This window comes from Oncorhynchus nerka, linkage group LG23 (genome assembly GCF_034236695.1).
Source record: "Oncorhynchus nerka isolate Pitt River linkage group LG23, Oner_Uvic_2.0, whole genome shotgun sequence".
In the NCBI taxonomy this organism is placed as follows: domain Eukaryota; kingdom Metazoa; phylum Chordata; class Actinopteri; order Salmoniformes; family Salmonidae; genus Oncorhynchus; species Oncorhynchus nerka.
The window spans coordinates 42,259,314-42,279,032 of NC_088418.1; positions in this window are offsets into that span (position 1 = coordinate 42,259,314).

The following is a 19,719-nucleotide window of genomic DNA, read 5'->3' on the forward strand; positions in this document are numbered from 1 at the left end:
CCTATTGCTTCCTCAAGGTGTCAAGAGTCTTGAGACATAGTTTCAGGCTTTTTATTTTGAAAAGTGAGCGAGAAAGATAACATCGCGTCAGTATTCGCATGAGTTTTGCTTGCGCAACAGAGAGGGGCAGCCATTGTCTCTCCCTCTCCTATTGAAAAAGCGACAGTCCCGGTTGATATATTATCGATTATATATTTTAAAAACAACCTGAGGATTGATTATAAAAAAACGATTGGTGTGTTTTTGTGGTCATTACGGACACTATTTGGAATTTTCGTCTGCGATGTCGTGACCGCTTGCGCCTGTGGATTTCTGAACATAACGCGCCAAACAACAATGGAGGTATTTTTGATATAAAAATAATCTTTATGGAACAAAAGGAACATTTATTGTGTAACTGGGAGTCTCGTGAGTGAAAACATCCGAAGATCATCAAAGGTAAGCGGTTTAATCGATTGCTTTTCTGACTTTCGTGACCAATCTACTTGGCTGCTAGGTGTTTGTAATATTTTGTCTACTGAGAGAGATTTTCTTACATAAACGCTTGTTATGCTTTCGCCGAAAAGCTGTATTGAAATCTGACACGCCAGGTGGATTAACAACAAGCTAAGCTGTGTTTTGCTATATTGCACTTCTGATTTCATGAAAATTAAATATGTTTAGTAATTGAATTTGAAATTGGCGCGCTCCAATTCAGCGGGTGTTGATGTAAATGATCCCGCTAATGGGATGGGTGCGTCAAGAAATGCCCAAAATGCCATTGCAATTACACCCTTAAAATAGATAGTCCTAAACTGCATGTGTGTGGAATCATACGTTGGCCAATCTGTAAAGGGCCTTTGAAAAGCAGAGACGCTGAAGTGGAAGAAGTGCCACACGAGTGTTATATTCAGCCCTTGGATGAAGATGAACATTCAGAGAAATACGTGATCTATGATTTTGAGACAAATCAGCAATTGGGGGTTAATTTGGCTATTTTTGTATCTTCCATGACATTCAAGGGTGAAAAGTGGTCGGCAGAGGGACCCAATTGTGCACGGCCCTTTCTAAAATACTTTAGAAAACACCAGTACAGAAACTTCACGTTTATCGCGCACAATGCTAGAGCCTATAACTCTTATCTTCTTCTGAACCCCTTGATACAGCAAGGCGTGGCACCCAGTGTCATAGCTCAAGGTAGTAAAATCTTGTGTTTTGTAGACCCTGCTTTCAACCAGAGATAAATTGACAGTTTAAGCCATGAGATTGGCTCAAATTCCAGAGGCCTTGGGTTTTGAAAACTCTGGTTCCCCCACTTCTTCACATCTGAGGAGAATCTACATTATATTGGATCTTATCCCAGCCCCGAAATGTTCGGGTGTGATCAAAACCTATCATACACACTTTCTACCTACAGCATCTATAGCTATCCCCTCGCCTGACAACTACCGACGCCAATTCAAGTCCTACTCTTGTGGGTCCATTCAATGGTTGGAGTACTTGGCCCAGGATAAAGACATTTTTATTCAACATGCTTTGAATCGGGGGAGAAGGCGTTTGGCTCTTACCATGTAGATGGATACACACAGATTGACGGGGTTGAGACCGTGTATGAGTACAAAGGTTGTTTCTTCCATGGTTGTAAATCTTGCTTTGTGCCCCAGGCCATGTGTGTCCTAACCCAAAATACTTTTGGGGAAATGTACCAAGAGTTTCAAGACAAATTGGACTCTTTAACAGGCTACTTACGGGTTAAAATTTGAGCTTTTGTGGGAACACGAATGGGCTGCCATCAAAAAGTCTGATCCTCATGTTCAAGCCTTCCTTTCCAGCTATGACACCCCAGAACCCCTGGAACCACGACAGGCCTTGTATGGAGGCCGTACCAATGCTTTGACATTGCGGTATGTAGCGCAACCCGACGAGACAATAGGATATGTAGATTTTACATCCCTTTATCCTCATGTAATGAGTTCCTCATGCTATCCTATGGGGCATCCGGAAATTATTCATTGAGACTTTGACTTACCTCAAAACTATTTTGGTCTGATCAAAGCAACTGTCTACCCTCCTAGGGGTTTGTTTATACCAGTGTTGCCTTACAAGGGCCCTCAAGGAAAACTTTTCTTTCCCCTTTGTCGCACCTGCAGTGAAAACAACAACCAGCAAAACCCATGTGATCACTCAGATCAAGAAAGAGCCCTGACAGGGGTATGGGTCACAGCTGAATTCTCTAAGGCTCTAGAGATGGGGTATCGTGTGGCCAAAATTTTTGAAGTGTGGAACTTTTCCAGGAAATCAGACACTCTTTTTAGCCTTTTAGGGATAGGGGGCAGCATTTTCACTTTGGATGAATTGCGTGCCCATAGTGAACTGCCTCCTACTCTGTCCCAGATGCTAATATATGCATATTATTATTACTATTGGATAGAAAACACTGAAGTTTCTAAAACTGTTTGAATTATGTATGTGAGTATAACAGAACTCATAGGGCAGGCAAACTTCCAAACAGGAAGTGGAAATTCTGGGGCTGGTTGATTTTCAACTCATCGCCTATTCACATGCAAGTAAGATATGGATCTGTTCGCACTTCCTACGCCTTCCACTAGATGTCAACAGTCAGTAGAACGTGGAATGAAGCCTCTAGTGTGATGTGGGGCCGGATGGGAGGGGAATGAGTCACTGGTCTGGCAAAATGCCAGTTCCTGGTTACGCGCAGTACTCATTTTATCATCATGCATTCCATTGCTCTGTAGACAAAAACAAATGCTCCGGTTGGAAGGTTATTGGATATATGATAATAACATCCTGAAGATTGATTCTGTACTTAGTTTGACCAGTTTATTCGACCTGGAATATAACTTTTTGAAGTTTTCGTCTGAGTTCGTCTGGACCGGCGCCAGCTTTTGGATATGTGAGCTAAACGTGCTTGCAAAAGTAGCTAATTGGACACTAGTAATGGACATTATCGAACAAAACAACAATTTAATGCAGAACTAGGATTCCTGGCACATCATCAAAGGTAAGGGAATATTTATGATGTCATTTCGTAAATTTTACCTTTATTTAACTAGGCAAGTCTGTTAAGAACGAATTCTTATTTTCAATGATGGTCTAGAAACCGTGGGTTAACTGCCTTGTTCAGGATCAGAATGACAGATTTGTACCTTGTCAGCTCGGGGATTCGATCTTGCAACCTTGCGGTTACTAGTCCAAAGCTCTAACCACTAAGCAACGCTGCTGCCCCAAATGCACGTGCATTTGCAATATGTTCCAATGGGCATTTACCATCACAAATTTGTCATACTCAAAAATACTGCAGAAATGCTAAATTGACTGGCCTGATGAACTCGGGGTGGCTGGGCAGTGATTCTGGTTCCTCTCCATCGCTCGTTGGGGTTGATTTCAGAATGTCACTTTGGTGATGGTACCTCACTGTTTAAACATATTGCAAATGGACAAAAGTCAGCCATCAAGTCAGTCAATTAGATGTCATTCTGACACCATACTGATACAAACTGACACCACACCCACTTTCTCCAACTCGTTTAGTAGCCAACTATCACATACTTCAGAGCTGGCCCAAAATTCACAACGCCTCCGGTTCAAACCATAAAAAAAACATAAAACACATAGTTACGTTCTAGCTGCGGGTCCAGTTCAGACATTATGTGTAGGCCTATGTGAGGCGACCCCAAATCCCGAGTTTCGGCTCGATAGGTCCTTCGGTGCCCGAGTAAAACCCTAATTGGTGCTGAAAATCCACTTTTTTTCCATGCCTTGCTATGTGGTCCTTGAATGAGCTATCGGACAGAAACGTTGGGGTCCGTCTCTATGGGCCGAGCCGGTTTCAATGCACCTAGTCTTGTGTCTCTGAGACGTTTCTAAATGTCGTCATTTTCGTAATGGTCAAAATTAATTGAAGTCATTGCAAATGTACGAGGCTGTTTCTCGGTCCGAGAACCTTCTAGAGCCACCTAACTCACCACGCACTATCGACCTGAGGTCTAGAACAGGTTTCTAAAGTTTCGGAACTCTAGGTCTGACGGTTCTTTTTAGCTTGAACAAAGCTAACTATTGCAGGCACTGTCAGTCTCTACGCACCCCAATACGTCCCTCCTTACAAGTTGTGTGTCTGTGTGATTTAGTTTTCCTTTGAAATTTTATGGGAAAAATGACTGATTTACAGTTCATGGGGGTTGCCTAATCACACATATGAAGTTTTGGACAGATCTGACTTTTTTAACCCCCCGAAACAGCTCCTGAGACACCAATTATGGAACTTCCGGTTGGCACAGGAAGCTATAAGTCAACACATATCCTCATTGGGGTATGCTTTTACAGAATCCTGAGTTTGAAGTCTTTACGTTAAGAATTGACTGATTTACACAGGGTTGAATGCACTATGTCTATCAAACTGCAGGCAGGGTATGGATATACACTTTTAGGGTGATTTTAACCACTTCCGGTTGGTCCAGGAAGCTTAGAATCAACACTGTGTTTCTCTGTGTGTGTGTGTGAGAGAGAGCTATTCTTTGACATCTGTTGGGAGAAATTACTGACTTACAGTTTATGGGGGTTGCCTAATGACACATATGAAGATCTGACCTTTTTAACCCTTGGAAACTGCCACTGTGACACCATTTAACCTCTTACGTCGACCCGACACGCATGCGTCCCATCTAGCCATCTGGAAATGCAAATGCGCTACGCTAAATGCTAATAGCACTCGTTAAAACTCAAACGTTCATTAAAACACACATGCAGGGTACTGAATTAAAGCTACACTCGTTGTGAATCCAGCCAACAAGTCAGATTTTTAAAATGCTTTTCGGTGAAAGCATGAGAAGCTATTATCTGATAGCATGCAACACCCCGAAATACCCAAAGGGGACGTAAACAGAATAATTAGCGTAGCCGGCGCTACACAAAACGCAGAAATAAAATATAAAACATTCATTACCTTGGACGATCTTCTTTGTTGGCACTCCTAGATGTCCCATAAACATCACTATTGGGTCTTTTTTTCGATTAAATCGGTCCATATATACCCTAAATATCGATCTATGAAGACTGTGTGATCAAGGAAAAAACAGCGTTTTAAAACGCAACGTCATTTTTTTAAATTAAAAAAGTTGACGATAAACTTTCACAAAACACTTCAAAATACTTTTGTTATCCAACTTTAGGTATTACTAAACGTTAATAATCTATCAAATTGATCACGGGGCGATGTGTATTCAATAGCTCCACGTCTTGAAATCATGTTCAGAAATTTCCCATCCAAAACATCCTGTCGGAGACCAGAAGGAATGGACTCTCTCTCGCTCGTTTGACCAAGAAACAAAGGCAAGGCAAATGACGAGACTGGCGACATCGTGTGGAAGCTGTAGGACTTGCAATCTCAGCCCCATGTAATTTGCTTTCCAATAGACAATACATGCAAGTGGCGCATTGATATATTTTCCAGTTTTCAGTGATCAGATTTTCTTGCGCTTTTCGATGAAACGCACGTTCTGTTATAGTCACAGCCGTGATTTAACCAGTTTTTAGAAACGTCAGAGTGTTTTCTATCCACACATACTAATCATATGCATATACTATATTCCTGGCATGAGTAGCAGGACGCTGAAATGTTGCGCGATTTTTAACAGAATTCCAAAGTCACAAATCGCGTCCACTATAACGTGACGAAATGTCCAAATGTTCCGTAACAGTCAGTAGAAACATGTCAAATGATGTACTGAATCAATCTTTAGAATGTTGTTTACATATATCTTGGATAACGTTCCAACCGGAGAATTAGAATTACTTCAGATGAGCGATGGAACGCAAGTCCTTCCCCTGTGAACGCGCCTGGTGAAAGCATGGTCTTCTCATGGCTGTGGTGACTATTTCCTGTGTCAATCGACCCCCCTTCACATTAGAGTCATCAGACAAAGTTCTACAACTATGACTGAGGAGCAGGCCATTTGATATGGGCCCCTTTCATCCAAGCTACTCAATACTGCCCCTTTTTAGAGAATTCTGAACATGTGTTATCTCAAAGCCTGATAATATTGTGTGGTGTTATTTGTGTTATCAAGCTCTGTATGATGAATTGTTGAAGAAAATAAAAATCAAGTTTGTTGAAGGAATACCTGAATCTCTGTCGGATGATGAACTTCTCCCTCATAAAAACAATCTGCTGGTTTTGGACGATATGCTATTAGCAGGTAAGCGAACATCCCAATATTGCTTGAGCTTTTACCCAATATACTCATCACAGAAACCTGTCCGTACTTTACTTGGTGGAGAATGTCTTTCACCAAGGTGAAAATAGCCGCACCATCAGTTTGAACGCCAATTACATGGTTTTGTTAAAAATTCCTAGAGACATACTACAAATTAACTCTCTAGCTCAGCAGATGTACCCAGGCAGGAAATCCTACTTCATGGAGAGCTATGAGGATGCTACCAAAGCACCATTTTCTTATTTAATCGTGGATTTAAAAGCAAATACTCCAGAACACCTGAGGCTACGAACCGGTCTGTTCCAATGGGAGTGGCCGGCTGCGTACATTCCTAAAAAGTAAAATGTCTCTGCGTTTAAAAAGAAACCTGCCCCTCTTGAGAAGACTAGTTGGGGCTACAGCTAAGGAACGGAACGCCATCTTGGGTCACTGTTCTTCAGATCTCATATTATCCCTATGTGAGATTGCTTTGAATCTTCTCAAAGGACGCATTCCACTCACCCTGACCCAATTGAAAAAATTAAAGAGACAAAAGACCGCGATCAAACTCTTTGCCAATAAAAGGGCCATTCTTCAAAAGAAAAGACATAGCATACAACAATCTGGGGGTTTTCTTCTACCTTTACTAAGTATAGCCGTGCCCTTCATCACCAGCCTTATTTCTGCCAGACTTGGGGGTTGAACACGGAGGGTGATGGCCAATAAAATGTATCTGGTGCCACAACAAGAGTTGGATAGAATTAAAAAAACAAGTGCAGGGTCCTGAAAATATCAGACAAACAGCGGAAAATTATTTGGATACGGCCATGAAGGATATTTTGAACCCGAAAAGGATTGAACCCCTATGAAAAGGTAAACAAATACACAAACCTATTGCAAAGGTATTTGGCCTTGGTGAAACAAGGGGAGAGAGAGACCGGCCATTTAACTATTTCCCTACCGGACCCTTTAAAAGATGACGAGCCTAGCGAGAGCCAAGCCCCTGTAATGCCTGTACTTGCGAGCTTACCGGCTGAAGATCAAATGCCTGTTGAAGATAAAGTTATGCAGGACATGTTGACCCATGTTCGGGCACGTAAACAGGAAAAATGTTAGATACATTATGAACAAGATAAAAGACTCAAAGGGGACCGCTACTTGGAATGACCAAGGAGAGTTTATCCTTCAGGGCGCTGTTGTCAGGGGTTCACATACTGTATGCTTGACTTGCTTAAAAGTACCACAGCTGCCCACAAGGTTGCTGATGACAGAAAACCTCCCGGGTGGCTTCAGTTTCTTATGGCCCTGGCAATCCTCAACATTCCCCTCTCTGGTGTCCCAACTATAAGCTTCATCAACAGATTCAAGCTTAAAAACTAAAACGTTCAACAAGATACAGCACCCCTAAAGATGCCCCAACAACCCCACCCCCTATGAAATGAATGATGAAAACCAATTTACCCCCCTAAACGTCTCCGGACCTTTTCCTAATCCCAATCTCTCTGGGTGGTTAGACTTTTGAATGACTATGATTAAATTCAATACATTTTATTTGAAAAATTAAGCAAATCAACATTTGTGGCATTCTTGAAACATTTGACGTGAGCATACGCCTTGATTACACGGTCTTAAAGGACACATATTTGAACACTTTTGATATTTTCTAACAAAACAAGATACAACGTTATAGTTACTTCTTAAATCATCCTTATAAAGAGACATAACATCTTCAAAAGAAACTCCCCGGGCTCTTTGGCATAGGTAGAATACACAGTGGTGACCGCATGTAGTGGAAAGGTTATCTTGCACTTGTTTGATGCTGTAGTATATCTTTGAGCCGTTTTGGTCAAAAATTATTTAATAGATTTAGGGAAATGTGAAAAACCGGGGGTAAAGCCGTAGGAATCAAAAAAAGTTTAGATTTGACTTCCTCCTTACTCTTCTAAGGTCACAGCTAGCAAATGTTCACCCGGCATGTGTTTAGGATGGGTATTGACAATAAACATGGCAGGCCGCTCCGGCCATTTCTCAATAGGTAATTCATCACAAGCCAACACTCCACAAAATTGTTTTTCAATCAGTCAGCTCATGAGCCCTTCCAACTATTTGGTATTCATGTCTTTGCTCAAAGATCCTTAATACTAATCCACTAAGACCTGTCTTCTGGTATTCACTTCCAAGATTGAATCAGAGCATGCATAAACAATCATGCTAACGGTACAGGCTAAAGGTGTATAGAAACGCATTTTCAGCCTGAGGTTACCTTGGGACACCACCAAAAGATTTCCTGAGGTGTCATCATCAGGTGTTAAATTGAAAGCATACAATGTGTAACCCTCTGCAAAATGATTTCTGTCAATAGGTAAAGAGATATTTTAGATGCCTCCCGGTAGCCAGGAATAGATTGTAAAATTCTCGCACAGATATGTTGTTATTAAATTGCGGTTGGAAAGCCTTAGCAGGGACCTGATGTCCGTCCTGACAGAGAGCTACAGACTCTGCATTGAAGTGTTGAAAATTAAATGAGTTTATATTTAAGCTGCCCGTATGATCAGCTTAGAGGCGTGATCAACCAAACCTATAACCATGCATCGTGGTAAAGGGCCTAGAAATATTTTTTCTTGACTAGAGATTCTACTGCCCACAGGTATCCTAAATGTTTTCATGGAAATGCTTTGGAGAGGATAAAGGGCATTTCCTTTCATCAAAGCCTGTGAGTGACCCAGAAGAACTGCCGGAGATACAGACAGTTTTTAAATAAAAAGTATTGTCCCCGTCCTGGGCAGACATCAGGCAAAACTCATCTTTGACCCTGGTTAATTTGAGTCTAAAATCAACCGAATTTAAGAGTAAACGTTCTTGAAAGAAAATGTCAGAGTGTATAGGCCCTACCAGATGAAACTCTCGAGATTCGGCACAGTAGCGAGCGCGTGCCTCCAGTCCTTTGTTTGCACCGGTGGAAGGGTCTGTCGATTCCATAGAGACTCCTGCAGTATCCTTGCTAAACAGCCCAGCGCTGAATTGTGTCTTGAGAGTGTCTTCGGAGTAGTTGAGTAAACACCCCATGATGGCCCTATAAGGGTATGTGGCACTGCTTTGACTGATTAGGCGTTCACCCAAAGTCACATCCACTTGGGAGAAGATGGTGGCCACTGCATAATTAATGAGACTCACTTTGGCATCGTTTGCAATATTAGTACCATCTCTTTTGGTCACTTTTAGACGCAAATGCACCAAGGTGTTGTTGAGGTCCAGATAGTTGTCACCGTGGCCTGGTATGAAAAATTCTATAGGACCGTTGTCTGTAATGGCAGAGAGTGGGGCTATCTCCACATAACTGGACCTATCTATTGAATGTTGGGTTAAGGGGGCCGTGAAAAGATCGAGCTCTGTCTTTATAGCTTCAGAGGACAGAGAGCCATGTTGCTTGTTCTTTCAGAATATACTTCCGAGTGTGTGTGTACTTTACCCCCGTCTTTGACTTACTGAGTTCCTTTTAACTGTTATCCTCTGCTTTTTAGGGGCAAGCCTGCACCTTATACCCGGAGGTCTCTTTTTTGGTCTTCGAGACAACATCATAAGCCCCGAGCCTTCTTGATGCTCTGCATCTGGTGACGCTCTTCTGGTCATAGCATTGGCTACAACCTCACTTACTATGTTTTTAGCCACTGATTTTAAATCCGGTTTGGCTATGCTGAGGCCTCTCTTCATAAACGGTAATAACATCCTAAAGAGGTTACGAAATATACCTCCTATCCCCGAACCGTACATGGTAGGGGATCCATAATAGCCGGGTAACCCATTACCCACTTGAGCAACATAGTATGAGACATAGCGGTTAGGGTCAAGATGTTGGTGGTCCATAACCCTTTTTAATTTATTTGTATTATGTTTATAAAAATATATAATACTAATATTATATATGTAGAGAGGTTTTGGTGGGTCTAAAGTGGAGTTTTACAATTGTTTTACCATGAGTAAATTCTATGTTTTCGTTCTGATCCGTTTTAAGCTCAATCAGAATGTTTTCAATATATTTCTTGCTTACAGGTATGTAGTGTGGCTTGTCGTAGGTGACAGTGACTATGTCCCCGTCCTTTCCGTCTATATGAACTGTTCTCAGGAGGGGCACGCGGCCGCCTCTGACCCTTTGATAGGATATGATGTCGGTATACACAAAGATGTTGTAAAATCCTGCATGTATATCCGCAGGGAATGGGAATAACTTATCTTTCACATACGTCCATTTATTGGGACCCATCCCCAACATGTAGGCTAAATTACTGCTGGTCTTTATACCCCCGTCAGCATCCCCTGAGATTTGTACACGTTTATGTATAGGGTTGTAGATCAGGAGTATTTCCATATTGTTCAGGGCTAGGAGTTCATTCAACTCTGAGACGATCCTGTCGACGGTTCTATAGAATCCTTTTTTAAGCTAATAAGTTTTGCAGGTTCCGATATCCTTTTGCAATAAAAATCACGGTCCTTATCTTTGATATTATACCAACTATGGGGTATGTAATATCGCTGAGACCTACTTCCCAGGCCTCTGATAACTCTATAGGCTTTGGAAAATTGGTTGTATTATTACGATATATATGTGCAGACGCATTACTGGGGAGAGTCAGGTAGAAGCCACTGTGTTCCATGATGCACTCCTGTGTACACGTGAATGATGGTGTATTTGTCATGCATGAGGGTTTAAGTTAACCCCCGATGCCTCCACCACATCGTGCTCTAATACCCGACTGTTGAACTTTTGAGACAACGTGAAAGACGTTGTCTTTACCCAACTGTACCTTCTGTAATTCCTTCTCATAAAAAGATCCTTCTATAAGTTCCCCGTCATAATCTTTTAATTTGTAGCCCGGGGTTATGCGCGGCAGACATTCGGTAACGGTGAACAACTCATCGCTGTAACCTTGCTCATATTTTTTGTCAAACACCCCTCAACTTGGATATAACGCACCAAGTCCCCCATTATGAATTTAACATTTATTTTTTTATTACTGTGAATGGGGAACAAACCATACAGATTTTTAAAGACTTGAAAAGAGTTTTCAGAAGAGACCTCGGAGGGTTTCATACGTATACTCTTATGGTAGATGTTTTTGTACCGCTTTACTAAATCATGAACTATATCGATATATCTATGCGTGTTGTGAGCTGTAAAATATCGCCACATCCGCTCCTTCAGAGTTCTGTTAAAGCGTTCAACAACTTAAGCTTTCAAATCTGAGCCTGTAGCAAAATGTACTATATTGTGCTTCTTCATGAGTTTCTGAAAAGTATTATTAAAAAAGTATTTTCCGCCATCAGTCTGCACTTTCTTGGGGCTCCTCCATCCTTCAAGATAGAGTCAAAGGCCCGGGTCACCTCTGCCTCGTTCTTATTTTGTAAGACCTTTACAAATGCTATTTTTAGAGAAAATATATATAAACGTTAGCATGTAGCGATTTCCATCATTTTTATCTGCAAGGGCCTGCATGTCACATAGATCAGCCTGAAATTGGGACAAGGGTTGAGTAGAAAAAACTATATTTCTTGGAAATAGTTTTCTACAGGTTTATGTAGAGTATGTGCATCCTGCTCAGATAACCAATCATTCACTTTAGCAGCGCATAACCTGCTACCTGTTTCTTCGGCTATAGCTCTCTGTAAACGCTCCTTCCCCCCAGGGTTAGAGGGATTATAATACATGTTTTTTAACATCTGCTCTGCCATCCTTCTTGCCTCTCTGAGGTACAATAACGTTAATGAGCCACTTTCAAATAACGACAACATTTCATTTTTGAATTTTTATTTTAAACAAACATCACGTATTACGTATACAGACAATTCAAGATTCGTTGCAGGATACATGTCCCTGTTTTCTCAACGATCACAGCATGCAACACCCTGTATATTTGGTTTAGATTAACAGGCTTGTGTCGCTGAATTTTTTAAACACACACATCCGCTATTTAAGTATATAAACAACAAATATGATACATGTTACAATTAAATGGTGTTTCAAACAAATAAAGTAAAATCTTAGACAAAGTTGTTTGTAGTTCTTCAGAATCATCCACAAGACGGGATACCAGTTGTGTCCATTGGAGACTCTTGCCCATATGTCGCTCATGATTCATGATTTGTTCCATTTTCAGCACACGCGCTACATTGGCCCAGATATTGTGGGTTGTTTAGAACGCTACATTGCTTACTTTATTTTCAATATGAATGCAATTTGATGCATAACATTTGTAAGTTCTCTCAAAATATATATATTTTTTATTCTCTAACATCGTATACACATAGTTGCCCATTGCTTTACATCTAAATAACAAATTGTCACTCGGTCTCTTGGGGTTTATTGAGCCAGAAAGTCATCACATCAGCCACCACAGCTTCCCTGTATTTGTTGTCGTCCACCAGGGTGTGTCGGATTTCTTTGAGTTTCTCGTGGATGTAGATTGCCTCCTTCAGTTCATGAAGGAAAGCCTCGGTTACCCCGTAAACTCTGGGAATAGACGGTCAAGAGCCATAGACTCCAGGGCTCTGACCAGTGATGGTATAAACCTGCTGGACCAAAGTCTTTTCACCAGCTCCTCAAAATGGTTGAAGAAGTAGTATCTTGGGGGGTCGTATAGGCACGGATGCCTGTGCTGGCTGGGGTGATTGATCTCACAACCGATGCATTTTTCACAGATATATTCTCCAATCACCACGTCTAAAAGTGTGGCTACAGAGGCCTTGATGGTGTCCACAAAAATAGTACTGACCACCCCATCAAACACATCCTCAGGTTGTGTACATGTAGGGGGTGTTGTGGGTCTTGCCATGGGGGAGTAGAATGTTGGGCTGCGAGGCATAGAGTCCTTAGGGTCTGGCCCCCATGACGTTTCGGAGTCCTGGTATGTTGTATGAATATCCATGGTATATGTGGAAATGAAGAACTGGAGGCTTTAAGGGCACTCATTTTATTGTTGAACCAGTCCTTTGGGTTTCAGGGCGTGGTTAACGCAGCTGCGTACTTAGTTTTCTTCGGGGGATGACCCTTCTGAGGATGACCCTTCTTGGGGCTCCTTTGAATCATAATCCTCAGGATTCGCATATATTATGCACTTCCTTCCATGAAAAATGCTCTGCCGCTGTTGGCTCTGTACAAAAAGAGCGTCCAACAACTCTAAAATGTTCAATTCCATTAAATCCCAACTTTTAAAAGGAATAAGCATCCCAGTCAGGCCACCATCTCAAATGTTTTGGTTGCAGGTTTCCTCGTTGCTGATATAGAACTCCATGCAGCCACATGGAAGTCCATTCTTTCTTTGTATTTTCACCCTGTGAAATATTATTCCTGAGGAGTCAGGGGTACCTTCCCAATGGGTCTCGTAGCCCGTGAACAAGCTTTACCCCTTGGTGAAAAGTTTCAGTTCGGGACACACAACCTTGCGGAAAACCGTCCAGTCTTCAAGCCCGTAGTCCACTCCTAAAGTCTGGTTGGTATATTCTTCTCCTTCAGCTACCATATAAAGATTCACTCTACAGGCCAGGTAATCAAACTGATACCCCCATTGCTGTCCATTAAACATCAGCACCTGATCTTTCAGTACAGTTGCGGGCGGTATTTGGGTTCTATACACATTTAGAAAGTGCTTTTGTGGCGCATCGTATATTGTGGCTTTATACTTGGCCCTTTCTCTATGTTTCAGCCGCGGTCCTGCTTCCGTTGTTACAGTCATCACAGCTTTGCCACTGATCACAAAATCCATGTTTATTTTTAAAATCTTATTTAGTGTTCTGGGGCCGCATGTCTTGTTCTGGGCTTTATTTATAATGCGTCTGCCACACCCAATACCCCAGGACATTCCTGTTTCATAGACAACAGCCCTAAGGTCAATAAAAAAGGGGTTGGGGGGGCCATACTCTTTGAAATGTTCAAACACATCCCCCCCATTTCAAAGAGGTCCCTAGACAACAAATCATCATGACAACCTCATAGGAATAGATGCAATATATGCATAAATTAGTACACTCTCTAACGCGTGAGAACAGGAACAGGACAACCATATATGGGCATAAGCACGTGAAAAGTTCCCGCCAGGATGTCCTGTAAGGATGCCCAAATATGGTTACTCCCTAGAGCACGTGACCACTTCCCGCCAGGTTGTCCTGGCCGGATGCCCAAATATGGGCATGCACACGGCCTCCGGACATAGGGTCATAAATCGTTTCACGTGTGCCATCTACTATATTCTCTCTTACACGTGCATGTGTGTGTGGGTATACACGTGTTGTTTTTGTGTGTGTGTGTGTATACAAGTGTTTGTGTGTATACACATATGTCTGTGTGTGTATAAAAGTGTGTGTGTGTGTGTGTGTGGGTATATAAGTTTGTGTGTGTATACAAGTGTGTGTGTGTGTTTATATGCACGTGTGTGTGTATGTATTAACAAGTGTGTATGTACAAGTGTGTGTTTGTATACAATTTTCTGTGTGTGTGTTTTCAAGTGTCTGTGTGTGTACAGTTGAAGTTTACATACACCTTAGCCAAATGCATTTAATCTCAGTTTTTCACAATTCCTGACATTTAATCCAGTAAAAATTCAGTTTTAGGTCAGTTAGAATCACCACTTGATTTTAAGAATGTGAATTGTCAGAATAATAGAAGAGTGATTTTTTTATTAGCTTTTATTTCTTACATCACACCAATTAGTATTCGGTAGCATTGCCTTTAAATTGTATAACTTGGGTCAAACTTTTCGGGTAGCCTTCCACAAGCTTCCCACAATAAATTGGGTGAATTTTGGCCCATTCCTCCTGACAGAGCTGGTGTAAATGAGTCAGGTTTGCTCGCACATTATTTTTCAGTTCTACCCACACATCTTCTATAGGATTGAGGTCAGGGCTTTGTGATGGCCACTCCAATACCTTGAATTTGTTGTCCTTTAGCCATTTTTCCACAACTTTAGAAGTATGCTTGGGGTCATTGTCCATTTGGAACACCCATTTGCGACCAAGCTTTAACTTTCTGACTGATGTCTTGAGATGTTGCTTCAATATATCCACATGATTTTCCTTTTTCATCTATTTTGTGAAGTGCACCAGTCCCTCCTGCAGCAAAGACCCCACAACATGTGCTTCACGGTTGGGATGGTGTTCTTCGGCTTGCTAGCCTCCCTCTTTTTACTCCAAACATAACGATGGTCATTATGGCCCAACTGTTCTATTTTTGTTTCATCAGACCAGAGGACATTTCTCCAAAAAGTACGATTTTTGTCCCCATGTGCAGTAGCAAACCGTAGTCTGGCTTTTCTATGGCGGTTTTGGAGCAATGGCTTCTTCCTTGCTGAGCAGCCTTTCAGGTTATGCCGATATAGCACTCGTTTTACTGTGCTATGTTTCCTCCAGCATCTTCACAAGGTCCTTTGCTGTTGTTCTGGCATTGATTGAACTTTTCTGAACCAGACTTGTGGAGGACTTGTGGAGACTCAAATGATGTCAATTAGCCTATCAGAAGCTTCTAAAGCCATGACATCATTTTCTGGAATTGTCCATGCTGTTTAAAGGCACAGTCAATTCAGTGTATGTTAACTTCTGACCCACTGGAATTGTGATATAGTGAATTATAAGTGAAATAATCTGTCTGTAAACAATTGTTGAAATAATTACTTGAGTCATGCACAAGGTAGATGTCCTAACCGACTTGCATAAACTATAGTTTGTTAACTATAGGGGCGGCAGGGTAGCCTAGTGGTTAGAGCGTTGGACTAGTAACCGAAAGGTTGCAAGTTCATATCCCCCATCTGTCGTTCTGCCCCACTGTTCCTATGATGTCGTTGAAAATAAGAATCTGTTCTTAACGGACTTAGTTAAATAACGGTAAAAAAAAAAATTGTTAACAAGTAATTTGTGGAGTGGTTGAAAAACGAGTTTTAATGACTCCAACCTAAGTGTATGTAAACTTCTGACTTCAACTGTAATATATACTGTATATAAACTAAACTAAAGTTTTCGGTCATTTAGAGATTTGTGTTTTTGAAAGAAATCTTTTTTTTCTTCATTAAAATAACATCAAATTGATTAGATGTACAGTGTAGACATTGTTAATGTTGTAAATGACCATTGTAGCTGGAAACGGCAGATTTTTTAAATGGAATATCTAGATAGGCGTACAGAGGCCCATTATCAGCAACCATCACTCCTGTGTTCCAATGGCATGTTGTGTTAGCTAATCCAAGTTTATCATTTTAAAAGGCTAATTGATCATTATAAAATCCTTTTGCAATTATGTTAGCACAGCTGAAAACTGTTTAAAGAAGCAATAAAACTGGCCTTCTTTATACTAGTTGAGTATCTGGAGCATCAGGATTTGTGGGTTCGATTAAAGGCTCAAAATGGTCAGAAACAAAGAACTTTCCTCTGTAACTCGTCAGTCTATTCTTGTTCTGAGAAATGAAGGCTATTCCATGCGAGAAATTGCCAAGAAACTGAAGATCTGGTACAAAGCCGTTTACTTCTCCCTTCACAGAACTGGGCAAACTGGGAGTCCCCAGTGCACAACTGAGCAAGAGGACAAGTACATTTGAGTGTCTAGTTTGAGAAACAGACGCCTCACAAATCCTCAATTGGCAGCTTTATTAAATAGTACCCGCAAAACACCAGTCTCAACGTCAACAGTGAAGAGGCGACTCCAGGATGCTGGCCTTCTAGGCAGAGTTGCAAAGAAAAAGCCATAACTCAGACTGGCAAATAAAAATAAAAGATTAAGATGTGCAAACAGACACTGGACAGAGGAATATTGGGAAAAAAGTTAAATAGACAGACAAATCTAAGTTTGAGGTTTTCGGATCACAAAGAAGAACATTGGCGAGACGCAGAAACAAATTATGTTGGAGGAGTGCTTGACGCCATCTGTCAAGCATGGTAGAGGCAATGTGATGGTCTGGGGGTGATTTGGTGGTGGTAAAGGGGGAGATGTTTACAAGGTGAAAGCCTTCCTCCTTCAAGATCCATATCCCTCCATTTTGCAACGCCATACCCTGTGGACAGCGTTTACATGGAGCCAATTTCTTCCTACAACAGGTTAATGACCCAAAGCACAGCTCCATACTATGTAATAACTATCTAGGGAAGAAGCAGTCAGCTGGTACTCTGTATGTAATGGAGTGGCTAGCACAGTCACTGGATCTAAACACTTTTGAGCTGTTGTGGGAGCAGCTTGACCCTATGGTATGTAAGAGGTGCCCACATCAAGCCACTCCAAGTTGTGGGAGGTGCTTCAGGAAGCATGGGCTGAAATCTCTTCAGATTATTTTAACAAATTGACAACTAGAATGCCAAAGGTCCGAAAGGCTGCAAATGGAAGATTCGTTGACAAATGCAAAGTTTGAAGGACAAATGTATTATTTAAATAAAAAAATCATTATTTAATATCTTGTCAACATCTTGACTAGATTTCCTATTCATTTTGAAACTCATTTCATGTATAATTTCATGCAAAACAAAGACACTTCTAAGTGACCCCAAACTTTTGAACGTAGTGTATGTATGTGTGTGTGCGTACACACACACACACACACACACACACACACACATATGTATATGCCTCAGGCCTTTGTGAATAGCTCTAAAGAAAGTTTCTATAGCTCTGCTCAGTGGGCAGCCCAGCAGGGCGTCGTCCGGGATTATGTTCTCTACACCATCGTAGGCCCTTTAATATGAGCCAAGGCCCTTTGGAAAGGAGCCACCTGGTTAGCGTCAAATGCTAATTAATGAATTAGAGCGGATGCTTTTTAGGTTAGTGCAGCTGGAGGTCTCCTGGAGCCTCTGTGTTCATGTGGATCAACCCTCAAGAGAGAAGATATTAATAAAGTGTTAACAAGCCTGACATGATTAGGTTTTGATTTTCAACAAATGACCTAACATAATCATATGTTGTGTTTTCACTGTAAAGCATATCAACATAGAAATTGCAGATTCATATGTTAGATGTAGTCTAACATAGCTGTACTTTTTTATATGTAGTGGTTCAGTATGTTACCCATGGCAATTAATAATATCCATAATGTTTGTGTGAAAAGGACAAGGACATGAACATTTCCGAGATAATAATGAAAGAACACACCTGAGAATATCCTTTGCATACAAACACAAAACCAGTTCACACTGTCCCTGTGCCCAAGAACACTAAGGTAACCCGTCTAAATGACTACCCACCCATAGCACTCACATCTGTAGCAATGAAGTGCATTGAACGGCTGGCCATGGCTCACATCAAGACCATTATCCCAGAAACCCTAGACCCACTCCAATTTGCATACAGATCACAGATGATGCAATCTCTATTGCACTCCACACTGCCCTTTCACACCTGGACAAAAGGAACACCTATGTGAGAATGCTATTCATTGACTACAGCTCAGTGTTCAACACCATAGTGTCATCAAAGCTCATCACTAAGCTAAGGACCCTGGGACTTAACACCTCCTTCTGCAACTGAATCCTGGACTTCCTGACGGGCCGCACCCAGGTGGTAAGGGTAGGTAACACATCCTCCATGCTGATCCTCAACACAGGTGCATGCTCAGTCCCCTCCTGTACTTCCTGTTCACTTATGACTGCATGGCCATGCACAACTCCAACACCATCATTAAGTTTTCAGATGACACAATGGTGTAGGGCCTGATCACCGACAACGACGAGGAAGCCTATAGGAGGAGTTCAGAGACCTGGCCATGTGGTGCCAGGACAACAACTTCTCCGTCAACGTTATCAAGACAAAGGAGATGATTGTGGACTACAGGAAAAGGAGGACCGAGCACACCCCCATTCTCATCGATGGGGCTGTAGTGGAACAGGTTGAGAGTTTCATGTTCCTTGGTGTCCACATCACCAACAAACTAACACGGTCCAAGCACACCAAGACAGTCGTGAAGAGGGAAAAACCTATTCCCCCTGAGGAGACTGAAAAGATTTGGCATGTGTCCTTAGAGCCTCAAAAGATTCTACCTGACTGGTTGCATCACTGCCTGGTATGGCAACTGCTTGGTCTCCGACAGCAAGGCACTACATCACTGGGGCCAAACGTCTTGACATCCAGGACCTCTATACCAGGCGGTGTCAGAGGAAGGCCCTAAAAATTGTCAAAGACTCCAGCCACCCTATCCATAGACTGTTCTCTCTGCTACCGCACGGCAAGCTGTACCGGAACTCCAAGTCTCGGTCCAAGAGGCGTCTAAACAGCTTCTATCCCCAAGCCATAAGACTCCTAAACATCTAATCAAATGGCTTACGCTGCTGCTACTCTGTGTTTATTATCTATGCAAAGTCACTTTATTAACTCTACCTACATGTACATATTACCTCGACTAACCACACATTGACTCTGTACCGGTACCCTCTGTATAAAGCCTCATTATTGTTATTTTACTGCTGCTCTTCAATTATTTGTTACTTTTATTCATTCTTTTGTTATTTTTCTTAACTGCATTGTTGGTTAAGGGCTTGTAAGTAAGCATTTCACTGTAAGGTCTACCTGTTG